The sequence below is a fragment of the Myiozetetes cayanensis genome, unplaced genomic scaffold (genome assembly GCF_022539395.1).
Source record: "Myiozetetes cayanensis isolate MyiCay16 unplaced genomic scaffold, myiCay2020 scf1, whole genome shotgun sequence".
Classification (NCBI taxonomy): domain Eukaryota; kingdom Metazoa; phylum Chordata; class Aves; order Passeriformes; family Tyrannidae; genus Myiozetetes; species Myiozetetes cayanensis.
The window spans coordinates 50,262,899-50,286,693 of NW_026086604.1; the positions used below are offsets into that span (position 1 = coordinate 50,262,899).

Below are 23,795 nucleotides of genomic sequence, written 5' to 3' on the forward strand. Positions count from 1 at the left end.
GAGTCACTCAGCCAGGCTCACTAGGACGGTGCCTGTGGGAGACTGCATGCCTGGTAGGTTGGTGCTGGCAGGGTCAGGGCTGCAGCACGGTAAATCCCTCAGAACAGGAACTCACCCCGTGGCTCAAAGCCACGCCTGAACCCAAAAGGTGTGGCAGCCCTGGGAAGCAGTCTATCCCTGCAAAGGTGGCATCAGTCATGTCCTTCTCCTAATGCTGCCCTCCCTGGAGGATTGCTCTGTTGGCCTAGTAGCATCAGGCTTCTTCCCTCACCCTGTATCTATCACACAGAAAATGAAGCAGCATTGCTGTTTGCACCCAAAATGGCCCCAAGCCCAGACAGGAACCAATTTTCTCAACACTAGCTGGGAACTGGGAAACAATGATAGTCTTGAAATTAGTTCTTGTGGCCATCTTTGTGGGTAGGACTGATTTAGAAGTCCTTGAACATTTCGTAAGGGTAGGTGATGGCATGAATGTTCTGGAAGTTGAAGTCTACCCAAGAAGTGTGTGCTTCCTGTCACATGAATCTGGTTGAATCAAGTCAAACAAAGGGGGTTTAATCACTGATTTTCAAAGAACCTTGTTTGTCAGGTTAGTGGTGAGATGCAATTCCATTGTTCTTCAGGATTTTGGTATGCTTCATATGTGTACTTCTGACTCGTTCTGTTCAGTGGGAGTTCACCTGGTAGATGGAAAAGGTGATACGGGGAGTTCTTTACCAAAAAGTTGAGAAAGGCAGAGAAACTGAAGGTTTGAATTTTCTTGGAGGCTATCATTTGGAGCCAGTATTCAAGGATATGGAATAGCAGGGAATTAACTGATATCAACGCCAAGGATCTTTTGATCCACCACACAGATTTCAGCTCTCTGTAGAGAAATTACATGTGGTCTTCTCTAGGTGAATACTGAGACGTGTATTAGGTGTACACAGAAACTCCAGTAAGAAGTGTCTGGGGCTGTTAACAAACTTCACTTTCTGGCATGCCCATCCCGTAGACCTTTGCAAACAGACAGAGTATTCATCTGAGGATGCAGAGATATGTATTCCAGCAAATCTGTTATAGTCTGCAGTGGATGCTAAACAAGAAATTCTTGAACAACTGGAGGTGGGAGGTCTTCAACATTTTCCATCATAAATGTTAATGTATGTAGCAGACAGAAGGAGTATTATATAAAAAGTTAAGGCTTTCACATTTTTCTGGTTCTGACCTATGGCAAGGAGGCTGATATTTGCATTATTTCCATGGTAATTTTTTTCATAAGGGAGGGTTAAAAACAAAGAATAAAAAGATTTTGACTTGAAGCCATTTGTTCCTCTGAAAGTCTGATTTAAAGTGAAAACCTGTTTAAAAATAAAAAGGGTTGAAATCAAAATCTGTCAAACCAGGAATAATTTTTTATTATAAATAAAGCTTCCAGTTAGAGGCAGGCATGTGCAGATCTTTCTGGAACACTTTTTCTGTAAGAGACACCATTATAAAATATTAGGTTTGTTAGGTTTCATTACCTTGCTTGTGAGTGTATTACTATAATTTTATGTGGCCCCAAAATATCCCAAATACTTCACAGAAAAAGCAGAAGACAGGTTTTCTGTCAAAAAGACTCTACAGTTTAAAAGTGAGGTTTACATTAACTGTTTTTACAGGTAATGAGTAATTTTCTAAAACATTTGCTGTAGTATATCTGAAATTTTAATAATAATAAACCCTCTAATGTTTTCCTGAGACATGCAGTGAAACATAAATATAATGTAGAAGATTTATGCTGGGAAGACAACCTTGTTTATGGGCATACACTGAAAGAGATTGTAATAAGGTCTTACTCAAAGCTCCTGCATAGATTTAGACCGTGGGCAGGTCTCCTACATATGCGTGAGTCAGGGGAACATGTTGCCAACTGCGAAAAGGCAAGCAACGTTTGCAATCTCTTTGCTTCCAGTTTTCTCCTGTAACATGGCTTCAGCATTGTTCTCCCTAACAGACTCTCTTTCTTAATTTGGTGATGACAAAGTACCTCTGTAAACCAAGAAGTTTGCTGACCACCTGCACAGGGCTAATGAGATCTAAAAAAAAAAGCCCTGGTTTTTGTCTTTTATTCAATTGCTTTTTACATTCTGGTAGAGGTTGTTGCAGCCATTTTCCAGAAAGCTGTGCATGTAAAAAATGCACTAAGATCCACAGCTGTGGTTTAAATAACTCGTTATGTTGTTTCCCAAATTCATGGCTAACTCAAGGAGGTCTTTGTCCCAGAAGTGCAAAAACAAACAAATCCAAGTTAAGTAACACCTACAGCATTTGTGAAAGCAGAGGGAGTATTTTGCTTCAGCCAGCTGAATAATACAGCGTGGATGTCATGGTGCTGTCCTTCCTTATGTGCCATGAGACACCACACTCAACTTGGATGGAAAGACCTACTATGTGCTCCTGACTGTCACTTGCCTCCTGAAGTCTCTCAGCTACCTGAGGCAGGGGTTTACCAAGGTGTACTCATACCTTGGTATGGCAACTCCATTATTTTAAGTTTTCTTCTTTTCATTCTTGATGTTTTGTACTTTTTATGTGGATAGAGTGTTTAAAAATGTGGGTGGTTTGAAGTTTTGACTGCGATTCTGCATACGGCCACTGAAGTGTACTCCTGCCGTGGTGATGTTGAGGGGGGTGTGCTGCTAATGGACAATCTCAGGGCACCTTTTGATAGCAGAGCTGCCTCTGAGAAGCAGTCAGAGATAAGACACCTTTATGTAGTCACTGTACACAGAGGTAGAGAAAATTCCTTTGGTTACATCTCCATTCACACTTGGTACTCTGTATTGAAAGCTTGATTTCAGGCCAGAATGGGTAAAGTCCTTGTGATTCCTCTTGTTCTGACTATATTGATGAATTACATGAAGAGGGATTCAATTAGTCCTTCCAAGTCGTCTATTTTCTTAACCCAATGGAACAATTCTTGATTCACAATCCCTCTGTAAGCTGACATGCATGACCCGAAGTAATCTCAGGAGATTGTGTTGGGTTCCTGCTTAGAACGTCAGGAACTTCAGAATGGGATTTCCAGTTTTGGAAACAGGTATGTGATTCCCATTCATTGTATGCAGTAGTGGCCTCAGTCCTTTTTCTCTGAGTGAATTTTCTTTCCTGGAAACTTACATAGTCAGGTCTTTTGCTCAGTGTGGGCACAGAATAGGTGAACCTGACTGTAGCCCATTAATGTCAAAAAGAGATGCTTAAGTGAAATTAAACACGGCTAGTAAAGACTGCAATCAATAAGTAAAAGCATCTATGCTGTCTTATTCAGCCTTATAAATAAAATATGCAGGTATATGGTATGTAGAACATATAGCCATTGTGTACTTTACGACCTTGTGGACATATGCATGGAGATGTATATAAGAAATTGCAAGTAGAAAAAGAAAATAAGTGTAAGAACTGTCTAGTTGCACTGTGTCTCTCTCTAAAATTATTTTTTTGTCCACTTTAAGAAGATGGATCTGCAAAATACGACATTTCATCTTCCAAAATTGTCAAACTGCCAGTTGGATAGGTTTTACACCACTTCCAAATTTGCTTCCCCCTGCATCCCACAGCAAGCCCTATGCCCCTTTAAACAGTAACCCCATCTTTTGCATGGAAGTCCAGAAGGAAAGTTTCTTCCCCTCAGCTTTTCCTGAATTTCCCTCCAGAGACAATAGCTCCTTTGTCATGCTCTGATTTCAGTGATTAGGTTACTTGGGTTCATCCCCCCAGTGTTCCTTTGATCCTCTCCAGGTCCTTAAGCTCATTTTGATAAAGCCTTTAGTCAGATAAGCTTGCACCCTTATTTTTTGTTCTGTAATATTTTTCTCATTTTTTGAGGTGTAGCTTTTTTATAATAATTGCTTTGGTATTCCTGGGTCAGTCACTCTTGGCCCAAATAAAATTAGCAATCTGGCAGTGGATGCCAGTAGGTAAGTAGGCTGCCTTGAGTCCTCCTGCCTGTGTCACATTGTCATCAATTACACCCAAGTGGTGCGTTCATCATTTAATGAGAAAAACCACCAAACAACCAAATTGTTACATTTTTAATGTTCCCAGAAGGAAAGACTTAGAATAGAGCTGTTGACACATACTGTGAGTTATTGTAGAAGTTTTAGGCCTTTGTTGTCCTCTACTAGATTGTAAAACCAAGAAATATATGTCCTATTTGATGAACACATGGCCCTGGAGCACTTACTTTTCTTAGAAGAGCAGGAAAATCTGCTTTATCAGTTCACTCTCAAAACTCATCCTTTTGATAAAAGTGTAGCACTGTGCTCTGGCTATTCCAGCACCGCTACTGCATAAGTAGCATATTTGAAGCTTCCAGTACTGCAGCTGTTCACGCCTTCAGTTGCATTTTCAGTACTTGGAGAGACAATAAGGAGGAAAAAATGTCTGTGTAGGAAGGACAATTTTCCAGATCTATTCAGACTTTGTATTCTGTTGGAGTAATGAGGAACAGATGAATGCTAACAACACGGGTTTTGTAGTCCCCTTTTAGTGAAGCAGCCTTGCTTGGAGCTATTATCCACAGGGCCTTTAGAGACCGGTGGACATACTCAAGGTGTTTAACAAGAATTATTCAAGCTTTACCATCAGAAGAGAAGTTTGTGCTAGTTTGGTTGCCCTCAGCATTTCCAGTTTGTATGTTGTCTGTTGCTTGATTAAAGAAAAATTTTACCTACTGTTAACTTTATGCAGTGCTTTAGCATAGGTAGCACACTGTATAAACCAGAGATGACCAGCATCTTCCTCTTAATTTAAGGGTCTGATCCTGGTATGTGGGACTGCACTCATTAAACATAAAATATTAAAAGAAATATATCTCTTCTACCACCTTGATTTGTACATTTTGATATTATTCAGTGTTGCTGTTGATCTCTGAGGGCTGGTTTGAATCCCAAAGATGTTGGGTTAGTACTACCTCAAGGTTTGTTATGATTCCTTTCATTGTATGTCACAGACATACAATGGGAGGGATGAAAGGCTGATGGGAATGGCACTAGGAGGAAGAAAGAGTGGAGAAAGAAAGTCTCACATGTAGTTAGGAGAAGTATGTTCTTGCAAGATCTTCATGGCAGCAGGATGCTTCATTCCTTTCTCAATAAGTCTCTCGCTTCCTAAGCCTGGCAAACTGAACTTCGGTTTAAATATCAGAAAATGTCACTGCTGACAAAGCTCCTTAGCAAAGCGTTCATTTGGGGTAAATGGTTGTCTCACCAAAGTCAACATATGAGTCCAAATGCAAGTCCAAATGCAACATTCTTCATTTACTCTCTCACATAAAGAAATACAGGCTCAGCTGAGATTAAAATTCATATCAAAAAGTGGTTGGAGAGGTACTATCAAGTTCTACCTGCCCATCCAAAGAAACAGCTTCCCTGTGACTTCACCTGTGAGGTCTGAATTGGTCCATGCTTCCTGATTTGAGACAACAATCAAAGGGAGTGAGGATCCAAAAATATCCAATCACATATAATCAGATGTAATTTTAAAATTTTGTTTACTCAGGTTTTTTACATTATAGTATATTCTTTCTTGCTAAAAGAAATGCATAGGCATTGCCTAGCTGCTCAGATTTTGGATTGTAAAGACACTGCTTGAAAACAGGCAAAAAAAAAATTTGAAGGAAGGTCCTGAAAGGGCCACAAAATTTCATATTTGAAACTAGTCTATAGCTGGTAGGAGTAAGGAGGAGACTTCCTGACTGGAAAGACTATCCCTATTAACTTATCATCAGGCTTTTTATCCTTTTCTGGGAAGCAGCTGGTAGTGTCTGCAGCAGAGACATGATACAGGAAGACGGATGGACAGCTTGATTAGTCTCTGTATCCTCCTCTTACATTTCTGCTAAAATGGTGTTCACATTTAGAGGCATTCAAGGACAGTCTGCTGTCCTGAAATGGATGCATTCCTTTGAGAGACATAAATTTGGTAAAGCAGACCATCCCAGTTTATGCATTTATGTTAAGGTCTTACCAACAGTGAGACTTTTTTTTTTTTTTTTTTTTTTTTTTTTGGTAATTTGTATTCAGTGTCTTTTTCATTTGTTATGGAAGAGTGATCCCATATGAAGAATTCAGTATTGGTCATTCATTTCACAGCTGGCCATGATTTTCTTTTTCAATAATGAGTATAATTATCACCAGTGAGGCTTGGTTGTGGTGGGACTTCACAGCTTGGATTGGTTGCACCTTTTCTCTCTGGGCATGGTACATTTTTATTTCTCTGTTTGCTAAGATAGCTATAGTTACCATTATTGCTTTTTCAAAAAATTCTGACAAGTACTAGCATTAAAATTAGATTACATTACTTTAAAATAATAAGGTCATCAGCAGAAAAACTGTTTGGGAAAAAAGGAAATGTCAGAATAAATAGCTAATTTTCACAAAGAGGACAGACAGATGGTTCGCTCACTAGCAATAGGCTACTGAAATGCCCTCTCCTGCTTTCCTTTATTCCGTAGCTGAGCACCCTACTGTTTTGTAGATCAGTGTCTGAGGAGCCAATTGCTTGTCCTTAGAAACTTTAAATTGAATCCTGTGATTGCACAGTATTCAGGAGAGCATGGCGTACGCTGGTGACCTTCTGCTAGATGGTTGGGGATTAATCAATCATCTCTCAGGCAGAAAACCCCTGGGAATCCAGCCAGAGCTTCGAGGGCTCAGACCAGAATGGGACTGATGTCAGACGTTGGTCTGCAGATAAGATGGAAGAGTGTTTTGCTATTCTTATGATGTGGAGAATACAGACAGAGAGCCCCAGGATTGTGCATTTCCCTACCAAATGATGTGATTGACTAACACAGTCTCTCACTTTTCCAGAAGTGACTTGGAAGAACTGGTAGGACATGGAAGAGTGAATTTAGTTATGGACTAGATCAACAGCAGCTGGGGCAGACTTTAGCCTCATTAGTTGATAGAATCATAGAATATCTTGAGTTGTAAGGGACCCATAAGGATCATCAAGTCCAACTCCCAGCTCCTCATAGAACTACCTAAATCTAAACCATATGACTAAGAGTATCATCCAGATGCTCCTTGAACTCTGACAGGCTTGGTACCATGATCACTTCCCTGGGGAGTCTGTTCCAGTGACTAACCTCAGTCTCAGTGAAGAACCTTTTCCTAATGTCCAATCTGAACTTCTCCTGATGCAGCTTGATTCCATTGCTGCTTGTATGTCGCCTTTGTAACACTACTGTATGTACTGTTACTTCCAAATATAAATCTGGTTTAAGTGTTTATTGCCTTACTGCCAAATAGTTCTCACTGCTGTCACGCCACTCTCTCCACTTGGACAATTCTCTGGTTGCTCCTGCTTTTGTCACTATGCTGGCCTCACAGCTCTTTGTGGAGTCTTCCCTAATGTGGGTTTCCAGACCACAGAACTTTTATTTCCTGGGCTAGACCTTTGCTGTGTATCCATTTCCACCTGAAGGGAAGAACCACGTTTTCTTTTGGCAGGGGGTGTCCTAACATTTGCAGCCTGTCCCACTGGGATTTAGACCCTACAAGGTATTGGGGAAGCCACCACTAGTAACTAATAGAAGTGACCTGAAAAATCCTCCACGCAAAGCAGGCTTTATGGTCCCATGTCCAGAAGTGGAGATCACCAAGGATGCACAGGGTTCCCAGTAAGAACATGCTGCTGTCCTCCTGTGGCATGCCTGTTTCTCTGCTTGAGAAACACAGCAGTGGGAGATTCTTTGAGTGAACTCAACATACTCTTTTTGAAGGTTCTTGTCTTTTGTCAGAGCTTAAAACAGGGAGAGATGAACAGCTGTGCAGCACCACAGCTGAGAAGTAGCTCCTCAGAGTTACAAACCTGTCTGTTGTGTTTTGTGGCAAACTTCTTATCTGTACTGTTTTTTTTTTACTTTTTTTCTTCTCTTTGATTTAATGCTTCACATTCAAGAAGACAGCAGCAACGAATTAGATAGAGGAGAAGTGGACACACTGATAATAAAGGTGTAAACCTGGCACATTCCCAGTTTAACAGAGCTCTGAACAAACTTCATCTCTTTTGGCAGCAGCTACATTTCCGTACCTGGCTTATGCCAGGTTGCACCTATTAACACCAATGCTGAATTTGGCACATTTCCAAGACAGGTGCCATAACATGAAATGACATACGTGCTTGCAGTGTGGTGGAACATCAAGTGGAATCGAGGAATAAATTAGGACTGCCATTTGTGTAACTGCTAAATTGTCTAAGGTATATCTATTTCCATTACCTGTGTGCTTTTTAATTCGTGTCTAATTATACACAGATTTTATCCCAGGATAATAAAGAGAAAATTTTTCGAAATACAATGTAAGATAATGACACAACAGCTCATCTTTTCCATTGCCTCGTGAGTGACCTTAACTGTCGCTCCCATTCTGCATATAAAATACAGGCTTTTTCAAATACCAGATTTAAAGATTAATCCTTGCAAGATTTAATCCTTGCAACAATCCTGGGAGGCACATACATGAGCAAATTGCAGTCTAAAAGTTAAGCGATACAGAAACTGGTGTTAAACTAGAACCCAGCATTCTTATTTACCATATCCATGCTTGCATCTGCTGCTTTTGAGACCTCTAGAAAAATGAAAATTGTGATCTCTCTTGCAGAATAATCTGCTTGTTCATCTCCAAAGTGGGTGTAGTCCCATGGCATTTTTCTTCCTTTCTCTATGTCTGCCTGACCTCTGCAGTTGAACCTTGGGTTTCTGCTGACTGTGCAACCCCTTCAAGGCTTTGTAAGAAAGTCTACATAGTTTAGAGGTTGTTTGCATCATAAATATTGAATTGTGGGAAAAGAGAGAAAAATCAATATCACTTTTCTTCATTTAGCAGCTTTTTACAACTGAGCACAAAGATCCAGGCACATTTGCACAAACATCCAAGCATAATGAGTTTAAAACTTATGATTTTGAGAAATTTGCATCAGCAGTGTGGGCTCGGGGCACTTTGTTGCCAGTTATCCTTTTTTTGTTTGGGGTATGTCAATGTGTAACTAATGTGTCATGTGGGAGAGGACAAAGGGACTTCAATGGAGTCTGAAATTTCAGTTAATCTCTCTGTGGTGACACTCTGACAGATAGGAAATCAACAGTGACAATGTAAGGAAACAAAATGGTAAAATTAAAAAATTGCCAGAAGAGCAGAAAATTACCACCCTGTCTCTAATTTGGGAGCAAGCATCTGACTGTATACTACCAAGCTAGTATCATAACAAGCACCTCAAAACTGCAGAGTGTTCTACATTAAGGTTATTCTCTTTTCATTTTAAAAATACCAAAACAGCCAAGGAAAAATGTAAGAGCTAGCAATGATGTTAAAAACTGTAACCCCGTAGGTAACATTACTGCACTGTTGCACCCAGAATATTGGTTCTGAAAAGGGCTGGTTGGGTTTTAGGTTCTGTTTTCGTGATCAGCCTTTTCTTAACAAAAAAAGGCTTTTGAATCAAAAGGTTTGAATAGAAACATTCAGACTACAAAAACCAATGTGCATTTCCATTCTTTGTTAAAATCCAGCCAAAAGGAAAATACTGCTTCTGAAGATTATTTGCGCATTAGACCCCGTGTAGTTTCTTGCTGTGAAATATATCCAGTGCTGTTTGGTGCTGGGAATGTGTTAATGCAACAGCAGTGGTGGGGACATCGCTCCCTCCGCGCAGTGTGCAGGGACACCTGGCACTGCTGCTAATCTCCAATGCTTTTGGTACTAAAGCCTTATTATTCTTAGGAAAATCAGAGTCCCCTGGCATCTATGGGGAATACTATTTTCAGAAAAAATTAGGAGGAAGAGCAGTTCAGAGGAAAGCTTGTCAAAGCTGCTTTTTAAAATATTTAGTGGAACTACAATCAACTGGTAGCCTGGAGTATTTTCAGCCTACTATTTGCAGAAAATAATTGCAAAGTTTTAGAAGTCTCTTCCATTCTCTCAGCTCTTAGTCTGGTCTCAGCTCTGTAACATTGGTTAGCGAGCATCCTTCCCTCACAGGTTTATTGTGTGACCTAATATTTCAGTGTAGAGCCTCGATGAATACATCCAGCGTTCCTTGTGAGACCTGAACAGTCTTACAAGTGAGTTTGTGGAGAGGCTTGCTGGTTAAATTCACACTTATTATGAAAAACCACATAGAAGTTAGAGGGTAGAGGAAAGAAAGAAGCGCCTAGAAAGAAGAAAAGCAGGGCCAGAGGAGAGCATGTCATTCGAGGAGCTGTGTGAAATCTGACAAGTGTGCATAAATATTGGGTCTGCCCATAATAGGACTGTGATTCTGCAGTTTCTACTGAAGTGAGGTCAGTGGGATGCCTTGCACGATGAATAATGATCCACTCACATCAATATGTGCAGCACAACTTTGGAGCATGAATAGCTGTGAACATTACAGATTCACTTTGCTTTGCAGGAATAAAAATGGTTATTGAATTTTGGTTGTGGTGGTTTGGAGTTTTTTTGGTTTTATTAGATACTACTTTTCTCTTATTTGGGGGTAGAAATCTTTTAATTTTACGTCTCAGTAGTAGCTGAATGGTGTTCCAAAAGTGTTTTTTTTAAAGAGAATCCCTGCAGAATCATTTGGAAGGAAGGCAGAGCCTACTTAGTTCATCTTGCAGTGTCTGCAAGGCACTAGTGGAATCATAGCAACAAGTGATACTGAGCATACATAATGCTGTACAAAGTCCAGTGGCAATAAATGAGGTTAAAAAAACAGAAGTGTTTTCTTTAAGCACCAGTCAGAATCAATCATCTGCTATTCCTAAAACATGAGTAGTTTTATTATCTGAAAAGTAAGAGGAGATTTCAGGTAACTATAGGCCTTCTAATAAGATTGGTAATTTATGCCTCTTAGAATTTATTTGGCTTAAACCTGCCATTTTTATGTTGACAGTTAGGGAAATGAATATGCAAAATTTGAAGAGGATTCATCCAAATGAGTTTCAGTTCCAAGTCATTAATAATAATTATCTCAGTTAGAATTTTATTTTGCTTAATTCTAGATCTACTTTTGCTTCAAGTTTCTTTGTCTCCTTCTGGGGCACAAACTGCTTTCTCCAGTTTTCCCATGTAAATGAAAACACTTTAGAAATTCATACTTCTGTTCTATGCAAAATAAGGAGAAAACAATTAAGACAGATTAGGAAATGGGGTGTCATTCAAGGCATTCGGGGTGACCAGGAAAAGCTTTTCCTGCATTGACACCAGTAAGACAAGTAGCATGAAGGCATGTATGTGTAAGGGAGAGGGAGAGGGAAAGCACTGTGTGCCTGGCTCAGTGATGCTGAAATGATGGTGAAATACTACTAAAAGGTGTGTGTTCACGTATATGTACACATCTGCGGGAGAGAGCAATGAGCATGTGGGGTGAAGTTTTCTAAGCTTCACTGACACCCTTTTTTTTTTTTTTTACATAACTTCTTGTCTCTTTAGTGAATTTGCAGATGTGCAAGTGTTGGACAGTCAATAATTTTCAGGCTATTTACGTACGTTGCAAACTTTACCCTGATTTATTTCCTACCTTTTTCTATTTTTTTTTTTTTGGCTCTTTTTCAAAGCAATGCTGTGGGTCTCTGAGGGCTTTCACTCCTCACTTGCTCATCCCAGTAAGTGGAGTCTGATGTCCTCATCTCACACTCTGTGTGGTAGCTTGTGTCAAAAGTACACCACGATGGGCTCTAAAAAAAGTCTCAGTATACCCATTTGAAGCTCCTTTGCTTATAAGAACAAGATCACTGCACCTCCTGCTTTGCATTTAGAGGCAAAACACTGCAAAATATGGGGGACAATCAATGTCTGGAGAGGGAGACCTGAGCTTTTCCATGCCTTACAGATTTACTGAGAGAAAAAGTGGGTGCTTCTCCATTTCTGTTTATCTCAGAGCTCCTTTCAGGGCTCTTGGGAGCCTGGCAAGGTAGGGCAATGAAGGAAGAGAAAGTAGGTGTTGAAAGTGATGCTGGGTTGAATGAGCTGGTAATTGCCTGTGGTCTTACTTACTCTCCCCTCCCAGTGTTTTAGGTGTCAAGCCAGGATGTTAGAAAACAGCTCCCAAAGGGACCTGGGGACTTCAGGTTTCTCAAAAAAGCAGAAAATCACCACACTGAGATTTCTGAGAACAGAATAGAAATGCATATTTTATTGAGATCCTCCATAAAAAACTACGATCACATGAAATTTACACTGCTAATGAGCAGGCACATTGGAAGATCCATCCATAAGCAGTTTTATTTCCCTTATTTCTTGGTCAGTGAGCAGAGCACATATCCAGGTAGTGACCTCAGGATGCCTGCTTTAGGGCCACCAGAAATTCAAATTATGTGGTTCTTTTGCTGTGGAAATTCTTAAAGCAGCTATTTGTGCCCTTACTTTAAGAACTCTTTGAGATAGGGTGGGCCCTTAGCTAAGAAAAAGCTTACCTGTGAGGAGCTGCTTTTTCCAAGTGGCTGAGGACACAGAAAGAAAGAGCAAGCAGAGAATTAAGTTGTAGAGAGAAACAGTTTTTGTGTTTTAATTAGAAAAATGAAAAGTGCATGAATTTCTTCATTGTAATAGTTTTTGTCATCTGAGAAATAATGATCTAAAAAAATTGTCGGTCTCTGCCAGTCCTTCCTCAGGGCTGTCATTATTCACTCTAATGCTTACATATTATTCGTAGTCATTAATCTTCTGCACCCAGGCTGGGATAAAGCCTATTCTGCTATTTGTTGCCATGTTTCAGTTCAAAAGCTCTTCCACTGATGTAGCCCAGACATTTCCATTTTGTTATTCCTGGGAGATTAACAGCTCTTTGTGAATCCCTGCATTGACCAGTGGTAGAGAAAGAATATTTAGGTAGATGGCCTGAGGTTTTTCCTTTTTCTTTCCCCTTTTGTTTTGCTTTGCTAGTCAGGAAAAAGAGGTGAAGGTTTATCAAGTCCCTTACCAAATCTCCACTTGCTTTTTCTTCAGAGTTTGCAGAATAATCCTAAATTTGTATTCATAGAATCACAGAATATCCTGAGTTGGAAGAGACCCACTAAGAGTCCAACCTTAGCCTGCACAGGACCATCCCCAATAGTCACATTATGGGCGTGAGAGTATCATCCAAATGCTTCTTAATCTCTCTCAGGCTTGGGGGGGAGGGGGAGGGAACAAAACAAAAAAGTAAAAGGGAAAAAGAGGAAAAAAATAGAAAAAGGAGGGGGAGGGGGAAAGGGGGAAAAATAAAGGGGAAAAAAAAAGGAAAAAATAGGGAGAAAAAGATGTTCCCTGTCAGACTTGGTATGGCTTCAGAATGTGACCTGATCACATCCTTTCATCAGGTATGCCTGCAACCTTAATGTTAATCACAGCACAACAACAGTAATTGTGGATTAATGACCATTAGATACCTTTCTGCAGCAACCCCTGAATGATGTACAGTCTCCTAAAATCTCCTATTTCAGTGGAGGCAATGAGAGTCTTACACTGCCTGATGCCCTAGTCCAAACAGTGAAGTTAATGCAAATGTGAGATTTTTTTTTTTTTGAAAAAACATTAAAAAAGTGGAAATCAGTATGATTTTGGCACAGAATTATATTCTACTCTGCTATCTGGTATTTAGCCATTTGTATATGATTAAATCCCTTTACTTCATATGCTGATTTACAGTTGAAAAATAAGTGTCTGCTTTACGTTTTGGTCAAGAAGTATAATAGAAGGGTACTTCCCCTGATTATTTTCTCAGCCTGCAGCCCTGCTCCCAGCAGAAGCAAGCCATTGCTGCTTTGCTCTTCCTGAATGCTTTGCAAAGCTTTCCACATATGAAGGGGTTCTTAGGAGTAGGCAAATCAAATACAAAGCACAAGAGTATATTCCTGCTCTGATGTACTTCAGCATGAGGAGTACACAGAGATTAGAGGGACTTTGGAGTTACTGTCTAAAAATGACTTTTCAGAAGCTGATTCTCAAATCATCTTCAGAAAGCTCTTTACCTAGGGCAGTAACAGCAACAAGCTCTGCAAAGGGACCCGTGATCTTTTCCCATGTGTTTTGGTGCATGGTTACAACTGAGGACACACCGACCGGCGTTATCTTTCAGGGGCTTGGAAAGTCGTCAGTGCTGCTCATATTTTATTCTATATTTGGGATTGGATGTTCAGCAACACAATCCAGGTATCTGGAGTGGGATTTTAACTCTTCATCAATTAACTGTATACATTCTCAGCAAAATGCACATTTTACACCAGGTATATAAAATAACAAAGGTTATTTTGTAAAGGGTATATGATATTATAAAGGCTATATTATATCATAAAGGCCATATAATTTTATAGCCTTTGGGAGAAAGCCATCAAACCCAATAGCTGTCAATCTTCATTTGTTATCTTAATAATCATCATAATAAAAATACTGTGTACAATGTGACTAGGTTTACAGAGTCATTCCCTCAAAAGGAGATGAATGGTAGAAGTTTCCCGAGCCACCTAACACAGTGCAGAGATGGTCCCTTCCTGCTTGCTGCCTTGAGCCAGCGTTGGTCATGTCTGTGGTGACCTTCTTGAACTACTTTGGCAGGTCCTTCACTTTCTGGAGGGTACAAGGCTTCTTATGCACAAGCGGCTCCTGAAACCAGCCCTAGTTGTTTGACTGCAGCTCACCCCACAGAAAAGCATGCCAGTGGGATGTGTTAGTGAGCATAATGATTATTATTTTGTTTGTTTTTTGTTTAGTGAATCCATGTTACTGTTTTAGGCTTCTCGTGCTTGTTTTGATATTAGCAAGAGAGGCAGAGAGGAGAAGAGTGGGATGAATTCCCAAATAAGTATGGAAACTAATCCTTTTTCTGATTTAAGGGGATATAAATGGGTCATCCTTTTTTTCCTTCTATTCTGTGTCGAAAAAATAAACAGACAAAACTGTGCTTCATAACAAATCTATACCAAAGCAAAGTATAGGAGTTAGGCCCCAAACAGGATGCATTTAGAGAGGGATGAGTACAACAAAGTGAAAACCGCGAATTCCTCTTTTGGGCACGTGCTGAGCACCTTTGTCTCTGCAGAGATCAGCTCTCTGAAGCACTGAGGCAGTGCAATGGGGAGGCTTGGGGCAGTCATTTCCTGAGTCAAGGGATGGAACAGCTGTCTGTCCTTCCCGGGAGCTACAGAGCAGACCAAGAGGCATTATCTCACCCCATGCATTCACCCATCTCTCTAGGAGCTACTCTCAGAGGTCAGAGACTTTTGAGACCTTGGAGACCTTCTGCCTGGTCTCCCTTCCCCACATAAAAATCCAGTAATGCACATATTGTCTTCCATTTTGTACTTTTCCCCTCTGAGTCGGAGCATTCCTCTGTATCCAGAGGCAGTGACCACGAATCCCAGCAAGGAGCTGAGGCAGCTTGTTTTGGGCTTCAAAGCAGCAGTAGCGTGGGAGAGTGCAGCCCCTGCACACTTACTGAGTCACCTCAGCTCCCCACAAACAATCAGAAGGGATTCCCAGTCAGTCACAGTCCAGACTGAGGAGCAGGCAAAACAGTTAAGGATATCCCAAATACCTGCTCAGATTAGGGTCTCCTCAGAAACATACCTTGCACTGGAATATTTTGCTGTTAGCATTTGTGGAATCTTTATAATTTTTCTGTGCATTTTTGATGTTTTAATGTTTAAACCACTGTGTTACCACTTGGGCTTGTCATACAGCTTTCTAAGCTCATCTTTATGAAGCTATACCCATCATGTAGAGTTTTTCATTTGATATTTGCAGGGTTGATGCTGAAATGTCTTTGTAGACTGATTCCTTTGCTAAGGAAATGTGGATTTTGAAACTCTCCTAAAGGTTTCTGTGCCTTCCGGTCATTTCCAGCTGCAATTTGGCTTGTAGGTAGCCAAGCACTTTTCTCCCATGAGGGGAATTCTTGCTTCACAGAATGTGTTCGGAGAGAGGGTGGACATTGCACTGGCATCTTGCAGGAGTTCTATCCCCTTCTCATCACCTGTGCCTGCCCTGGCTTCACTGTTTCTTAATTACAGTTGCTACACTCTGGCTTGAATTTCATTTCGATAATTGATGGTCTTGTTCATTGTGGCAGAACTAACTTCATTTGTGCTTGAACTGTGACTCCAGTGGCTTACTGAATATGGATGTCTTGGGAGTGACCCATTGCTTGACAGCAAATGGTTGTGTGCATTGAATGATGTATAGGAAAGTGTGTCACATGTAAAAGCTATCTGAGGTTCGAACATGTCACCAGCTACTGAACTGTGAATTTTCTGTCTTCTTGCTCTATTTTTATAAACCCCTTTTTCAGAGTGCAGTGTCCTTAAAATTGTGAAATAATAGTATAGGCAACGGCGGATTATGGACTATCTGGGACATTTTCATTGGGAATCATTAAAGTTGGCCTTTAATCTCTCCGCTTCTTTAGAATTTCATTTAATACTTTATAGAAACAGCAAGTTACTCTAATCCAGGGGAGATTGAATATGCTTGTAGTTGTCTGCTCAAGGAAAATCTTTCTTTCCATCCCCAATGTGAAGAACAATCCTGTGGCTGTTGATCTATTAATGTGGAATGCACAGATGTTCCACTTCTCTGAATATCCTTCTCTGCAAAAAGATTTCAAAAAATATTCTTCTTTCCAGATGCTGTGAGATTTTCTCTTCACATCTATATATGAAACACTACAGAGATCGCAGAGCTGTGTTTTCTCCCTCTCCCAGTTCTGTAAATGGTTGCAGTAACCTCCTGACCTAATATGGGCTTGGAACTTTGCTCAGCTCCCTTCCTCGCCTTTACTAGCACTGTCCAAATTATGTCTAACTCTGCTTTGTCCCATCACTGTCAAACTCTCCAGTTTGTTTCTCCAGTGCTCTGAAGGCTGTGCTGATATTGGGACTGCCAGTTATGTAATAGCGCTTTCTAAAAAGTCTTGGTGGCAGAGAATTAGCAGACTCTGCCTCTGCAATTGGACAGCAGGTGTCTATTCCCTGTGCATATACTGCCTTCTTAATCTTCTTCTGGGAAAAAAACAATATTTATGCCTGTAATAGATTGTGCTACAGGAAATGTCAGGCTGGGTGTGCAGTGATCAGCAATAAATGCTCTCATATTGTGTTCCTTTGGGAATGCAAACTCCCAATCCCCTCTCTGAGCACTAGCTGGCCTGCAGTCCCATTCCATAAAGCCAGCCTTAGCTGGCTGCTCCCCAGCTGAGAGGCCTATGACATGACAGCAGTGTGTTTGCTGCAGTCTCTCAGAAGAGGCTGGGTTTTAAGGAGTATTTTCATGGAGAAGAAGAGGCAAGGGCAGTTGACCTCTGTTTTCAGCCATTGGGTGGTGCAGATGATGCCAAGCTAGTGCAAGGTGGATGGTGGATGGCAGGACAAGTATGTTAAAGGCTGCTTTTTGTAGCAGTTGTCTCGTTTGCCCAGGCTGCTGCAGTAAGAGTCATAAAAAGGAAAAAAAAAACAGTCTTAAAAAAAAGGTTGTGCAAGTTGTTTTGTCTTCTCCGGGAGTTTTGCAACCCCTGTTTTGCCCTGAGAGGTGGCAAAGAGAGCCCCAACCAGCACTGCTGGCTGTAGGGCTGGGTGCCTGCCCTCCCCGAGAGGGACACTATTTCTCTCTCGGTATGCTGAAGTGTGGGCTGTGCTATGAGCACCAGGCGGGTATCATTCCATCATTCCGTAGAGTTTTGTGGCCTGCAATGAGGACTCTTCCCGTTGGCAAACTGTTTCAGGACAGGTCTGCTTCTGTGTGTACATAGTACATTTTTCACAGGCTGTCTGCTACAATATGACACTAATGAGGTAATTAGAGGGCTCAGGCAGTGTCAGCGCAGCACATACCACTCGGATTAAACCCTACTCTTCAACAGGCTCTTTCCCAAAGGGATGCAGGCTGACATGGCTCCTGGCCCATTTGAAAGGAGCAGGAGGGGGCTGGTGCTTGATGACTGCTGATGCAGGGGAATTTGGGGAGCTGCTCCTACCTCCTGCACTGGTAGGGAGGAGGGGGCGGCTGGTCCCAACCACAGTTACCGTGGGCATTACAGGCGTAATATGGTGGGAGATGGAGCGGCAGAGGCCTGGCAGCAACCCCTTGATGTGTTCAGTGTGGCTGCCTCTGGCAGGATCATGAGGGATGTGGTGGCAGTGGCTGGAAGCAAGGTGGTGCCCAGGCAGAGGATTAGCACACGTGCCTGTGGTGTGGGGTTAAGGAACGGGCACAGTGTGTGAAACTCACATTTAATACCGGCGCAAATGGATGAGGGACTAGCTTGGAGGGGTGTGTTTGCTCCTGGCACATCAGCGTCTCAGCACTACTGTAGCAGGAGGGGAAGAAGGAGTGCTGTCTGCAATGATTTACCTGGCTTCTTTCTGGTTTTCTTCAACTGAACTAGGATCCCCCCCAAAAAAAGAAAGTCTGGTCTCAGGGTATTATAATTTTCTTTATGTATTATGACAAATGTGATGTAATTTGAGTATTTTATTTCTTAACAAAATGGGGCAGGAACTTTTAAAATATATTGTGATGAATTTAAGAAGTTATTAAGAAAAGTGGGCAGAACTCTATAAAATAGTGATACACATGTTAGTGGTTACGATTTTAGCTCTCTGTTGCAGGATTTATTTTATTATATTGATAACAATTATTACATCACTGGGCTATATCCTTTCCCAATTATTGCTAAGTAATTATTATATTAATAAGAATTATTATATTGGTTTCAGGTCCCCATGTCAGTCTCCACTGACTAAATACTGAGTGAAATGGTGTGCAGTGAGCTGAACACAGAGCTAGCCCAGCTGTCTCCCATCCTCCTGAGAGCTGCTGTCTAACCTTCCAGGACTTCAGACAGCAGGTGCAACCCTGCTGCTTCCCTCTCTGCAGCATGATCCCAGACCTGTCACACCACATTATTTGTAAACAACAAGCCAGCTAATATCACGACAGTGATATCGGTCCACATGCAAAGGGCATCAGGAAGCCACAGGAGACAGACAGTGTGGTGTATTTGTAGTAAGAGGCAAAAGAAAGAGGCTCCTCCAAAGCCCCTATTCATAAGCTTAGTACAATAGAGTAATGCAGTGTTAGGGAAATTTAAGCTGGTGCTGAAAGCTAGTGTGCTTTGCTGCTTTTTTACTCAAGGGATAGCTTTTATCCTGAACTGCAATGCTTATGATATTTCAAACATAACTTGCTTTGCTAGATCATGTGAATGATGAATATCACAGTATTTAGGGTTTTCTAGTAAATGAAACACACATGGGAATGAATGGAGATATAGATCACTTGCGTCAAGCCCAGCTTTATCGGGGCTTGGTGAGATATCTTTTTCAAGGGCCTACAGCAATTGAAAAGCAATTAGAATGTCATTGTATTTTCCAGTTCCGTTAACCACCCCATAGATACATACAAGAGTTCACAAAGAGAAAGCTGGCACCGTAATTTCACTGCACAGCCATTGTAATACAGATGCATGGGATGGCAGCAGAACAAAACTTCAGTTGAATACTTGAGAGTGAGAAGCCTTAAGGAAGAATGGAAAGCCACCCTGTCCTACCTAAAAGAGGGATGTTGCTACAGAAATTGGAAATGCTTCCTTTTCACCAGGTGGGCAGGTAACAGTACCGAACAGCTGCAGTGTGATAGCTGAAATCTACCCCTCCTAAAGAAAGAGGTCCTGGTGAAGTTATTTCAGTGTTCTTTTCTTAGAAGGTTTTATTCATTAGTGAGTTAAGAGTTCCAGAGCTCTGCACAAAGTGTTGTTTCTTTATCTACCAGACTGGACAAGCAAGGATAGGTCTGAAGCGGTAAGATGAAAGGGAATCATGCACCCCCTGGATATCAGGGTCTGGCAAGTCCAAAGCTGCAAGAAACTGAGAGGGAAACTGCCTGGAGTGACCAGCAGGGCTGCATTTGTGTGGAGGGGGTTTGCTGGAGAAGGAACACAGAGATCCCTAGCTTTTTGCACCTCCTGCCATAATCTTCTTAGGCGGTCCTACGCAGTGCCTGGAAAACACTTGCAGTGAAGCGTTCCTGAGCAGTGATTAGTGGTGCAGTGAACAAACACTGGTTTACATCACTTGGGGATAAATCCACCTTCTAACCACCTGTTAACAAGAGGATCTAGTTTTCTTCCGATTCACATAGATGCCAAGCAGAATTACCTTCATTTAAATCACTGGTGTTTCTTGGAGAGTAACCACTATGAAAGAATTGGTCCATTGGCAAGATCTCCCAATGAGTCACATTCTGTGGGACAGAGATTATGTCTCTCTGGATGTTTTGTTCGTTCTTGAACATGAGAGGGCTCAACAGCTAGCAAGAATTTGGCTCTTATTATGAAAAGCTAATGTGCAGCTCTGAAGCTGTTAGCCTTGCAGTTACTGGTAATCTGCAAGCATTCTGCTTCACCTACTGCTGGAGTTAGAGCAAGTGGATTTGGTCACTTGTGCATATTTTTCTTTTTAAGTACTGTCAGATACCTCACAGGCTGTATTTTCTAATGAGTGCAAATGAAAATCGTGATTATCCATTTCAAAGCAATCGGTAGCAAGCCATCGCTGGCATGGAACATTATTTATACAGCTCATAAGCCCCAGTGATGCTTGTGCATAATTCCTCACACGTCACAGTGATAGAAATTGCCTTCAGGGCTGGACTTTCCAAGCCAGCCTCTCTGTTTTTAAGTTGCAGACATTGTCACGTCAGTGACCGACTACTTGATTTTGCAGATTCAGTTTGATGCGCTTATGACAGCAAGCCCATGCTTGCCTGCAGGTGCCAGACTGTGCCCGAAATTACTTGCTCCTCTCAGCAGCAGTGAATAAAGCGACAGGCTGGCAGCTCTTAGGGCCTCTTGGTTCCCTCATTTTCAAAGTCCTTCTCTACTGACACCTGTTCACAGCTCGGTTCTCATCCTGCTCAGCACTTGCTTCAATAAGAAAACTTGGGGCCCGTCATGTGTTTACATGTAGGACTGCTCTTAACTCAAACTTTATTCCCATGTTTTGCTCAACCTCTTAGTTCCAGTGCACTGATTCCTGCTTGCTGGAGTGGGTAGTCTTGCTTTCACTGCTCAGTTCACACGACTCTTCTTTGACCTGTTAAAAATGGAATTCACGAAAAGGCACAAAATACCTCTTCCTGTCCATGCTAGGCTTCTATGGAAAGTGAATATAATTGTGTTTCTTCCTTCTATTAGTACTGTAGTTGCTACATCCAATAATCTTTTGGGAAGTTTAACTTTTAAAATACTGGGCCCTCATATATTAGCTCTCCTTGGTAGCCAAGAGGTAGAGGGAGAAGATGTCTGGCAAATGACCACTTCCCTAAGAAACTGTGTTAACCAAAGGACTAAAAAAATCTTGTTTAACCGTCACTGAAACACTTCTTGGTAGATGACAAACCCTGGTTGGTCTCTTGAGTATAAAAAGTAGTATAGAAATGTTCCTTCTAGCATTAATTCATATCAGCTTCTGATGCCAGTCTCCTGTACATCAAAGAGAAATGCTCATTTATTGGACCATTTTGCATTTTAAATAATTTAAGTTTGTAGTGCGTTCCACCTACTTCTTTTTGCTGCAGCAGCCTCTGCCCTTAGTCCAGCTAAAATCGCAGCTGTATCGGTTACTGTTTCATACACACATGCAGCCTGGTCCCATGGTGGTGAAAAGGAGATCTTGCCTTGCTTTCATATTGGGTTAGGGGATTCAGGCCAGGCAGTCCCTTGTTGCCATGCTTGTGTTTCTAGTCCTCCACTGACACATGGGAGGGAAGTTTCTGCCTGTAATCCACTGGTAATTCCCAGAGGTAAATAGTCCATTCTTTTTCTTATGTCATTCTTTTTCTTACACTGAGGACAGACTCAGCCTAAGGTTGTCTCTGCCTTATGGAAATGCAAAGCAGTCTCCCACTTGAGCACTGATCACAAGGTTGTTCTTACGCAAATCCAAATGGGACAGTGTGAAAATACTTAAAGCAAAACCTCATCTAGGGCACTATGTTACAGACTTGTTAGTCTGGCTCTGTGAATTCATTGTTTCGGTGATGAGTAGAGTTTATAGTTTCCAAAGCCAGAGCACTACCTATCCATTTCTCAGCCATGTCATCTACCTAAATTTCAATTCCCTTCCCCTTATTTATCCTGTACAACACAGCAAAGGCTTTATTGCTTTCTCTTGCACACCATAGCCCATGTGTTTATATTCCTTAGCTTCTAAAGCTGGATGTGTTTAAGTGTAATCTTCTACCTATACCTAAGAGCAAGAGGTTTTTAGCATTTGGCACAAGGTTTTTCACTTCTAGCAGGATTAGTAGCTGTTTACTACAATTGTGCATGCAGTTACCCACAGAAACTGGTAGCCTCACCCCTGACTCTACGGGCTTACAAATTAAATGCAGTATCCAAACAACCTCATTTCACTCAAGCTGCTCTTGCTTGAAGTCACACAGAAAAGAAGTGAGCGTGAGGACAAGGGCTATGCCCCTCATCTCTTCAGCCATAACCATGCGTGTTGCATGCCAGGGCTAGTAATTGCTTTCAGTTACATATCTGCTTCCAGAATACCACATAAAAATAAAAATAAATAAAAATTTAAAAAAACCAACAACAAAAAACACAAACAAAACACAAACAAACAAACAAAAACAATAACTGTTTATCCTAGCTAAGCTTGTGTAACAGGTTTTCATACAATGATTTTAGTGTTTAAAGTCTTTTTTTATTAAACTGTTTCAGTATCCAGAAAAGGACATTTCTCTTACTCAGCTTCATTAATTATAGGAAATCACTAGATTATAGCAGAGAGCAGATTAGCAAAAATAAACTGTAGTATGTCTTGGGCATATGGTGCTGTGTATGAATGGGTTTTAACTACTTAACTATGTATAACAAAGAGCAGAAGGAGAGATTTGTCTTCGTGTGCAGTAATTATAATGTGCAGTAGCTGCATAGCTTAACTGTCAGAAACCACAAGGCCAAGGAAAGGTTTTGGTTAGGGTTTGCATGGGCTGTGTGTGCCAGTCCCCGAGCTCACATCATGTTTTCTGCCAGCTGATGGTTGGGCACAAGACTGGGCTTAGCCAATTAACAGGATGCCTCTCCCTCCTTTCACTTCCTCTTCACTGGGCTCATGTTTTGCATTATTGGGTTAGACTGGGTTACAGAGACGGGGATTTAACCCACTGGGCTAAATTTTTACCAAATCCCTATTGATCCCCTCTGATACCTCAGTATGGAAAGTGTCAAATTTATGCTTTTTCTAAACAGGCCCAGCTCACACTGGTTTGAACATTGGTCCTGAGACACAAGTCAGTGCAAACACTGATAATGTGCTGATGGTGCTCCACCTCTCACTTCTCAGGAAAACCGTGCTTTTCCATTTGGTTGCTGAGAAGTTTCTGAAAATGAAGCAGTGGTGATGACATCATTTCCACATCTCAAAAAACTTTCTTACAAAGGGATATAAGGATTTGCAAAGCCAATAAAATATGATTTATAAAGTAAATTCAGAGATACCCAGAGAGTTACCTGGTCTTTATCTGGGCTCCTCAGTATGTTTGCTAGCACAAGTTAATTGTGACCAATTATGTCACACCACATAGCTTAGACATGAATGTCCTTGCCTATTTTTTTGGGGGGGTTGTTTTTCTCTGAGGTTTCCACAATGTGTTTCACATCCACTGTGAGTAAGATTCTTGGATTTCTGCCCTGGATTAATCAAACATGAATCATTGCCCCATTCAGAAAGGAAGTTTTGCCAAAAATTGGGATGGTCCATAGAAGAAAAGAGAGAGGTGGGGAGTGTCCCCGCTCTGTGA

General features: G+C 41.3%; 1 protein-coding gene across 8 annotated transcripts in view; it reads left to right on the plus strand.

The window, feature by feature from the left end:
• MTCL1 (microtubule crosslinking factor 1) overlaps positions 1 to 23,795 on the plus strand; it is a 104,434-nt gene that overhangs the window by 30,284 nt on the left and 50,355 nt on the right. The gene's annotated exons all lie outside the window — the stretch shown is intronic.